Here is a 985-nt window from a genome sequence, read left to right as displayed (position 1 = left end):
TGTATGCGTGCATGTGTGTTTCACAGCCCAACCCCAAACTAATCCCACATCCGCAATCAAGCCTTTCATGTACTCAGCAATCCCTCCCTGCCACCCACTTGGTCCCCAACCTGTGCTGGGCACTTCCGGGCACCCCAAGAGGACTCAGCATCTCCTATTCTCAGGGAGATGGCACTGGACAGAGAAACTCCCAGGCCTGTATGAACAGGTCTGGGATAAAGGGGGGAACTTCAGGCTAGGGAGCCAGGATGGGAGCCAAGGGTAATCAGAGAGGCTTCCTGGAGAAAGGGTCTTACCCTAGGACAGTGGTCGGCAAACTGCGGCTCTTTGGCTCCTTGAGTGTGGTTCTTCCACAAAATACCGACTTCTGCGCATGGGCCACGAAGTTTCAATCGCACTGTACATGCGCGCCCGCACGAGGTATTTTGTGGAAGAGCCACACTCAGGGGGGCCAAAGAGCCACATGTGGCTCGCGAGCCGCAGTTTGCCGACCACTGCCCTAGGAGGTCACAAATCCCGGACTGACCCTAAGGGAAATGTGGGCCGGCCGTGGCATTTCCCCGGCTCAAACTCACCCACCCCCTGCCACTAACTCCAAGCTTTAAAAGGGAATCAGGGCGGCCTCTCTGGCTGGCCCAGGAATTCCTGGCTGAAGTTGTTCTGTAAACACTTCCCCGGGGTGAAGGGTCATAATGACATTACGTTGACCTTGACCCAACCACAGGATAGTGAAAACATGCACTGGACTTGGAGCCCTTCCCAGTTTCTAGCTTTGTGACCTTGGACAACATACTTAACCTCTCTGAGCTTACCCTCCTGCTGGGTAAAATGGGCGTAAGGTGGTTAAATAAAACCGCAAGGTCCCCCACAGCTGCAATCAGTGCGAGGATCCGAGGGACAAACCCGGGATCCACAGCGCTGAATCAGTCATTCCCAGACCAGGTGGACATCAGGTGGGATCTCATGTGACAGCCACCCCCACAGC

The sequence above is a fragment of the Myotis brandtii genome, unplaced genomic scaffold (genome assembly GCF_000412655.1).
Source record: "Myotis brandtii unplaced genomic scaffold, ASM41265v1 scaffold485, whole genome shotgun sequence".
Lineage (NCBI taxonomy): Eukaryota > Metazoa > Chordata > Mammalia > Chiroptera > Vespertilionidae > Myotis > Myotis brandtii.
This window is presented reverse-complemented; position numbering follows the sequence as displayed.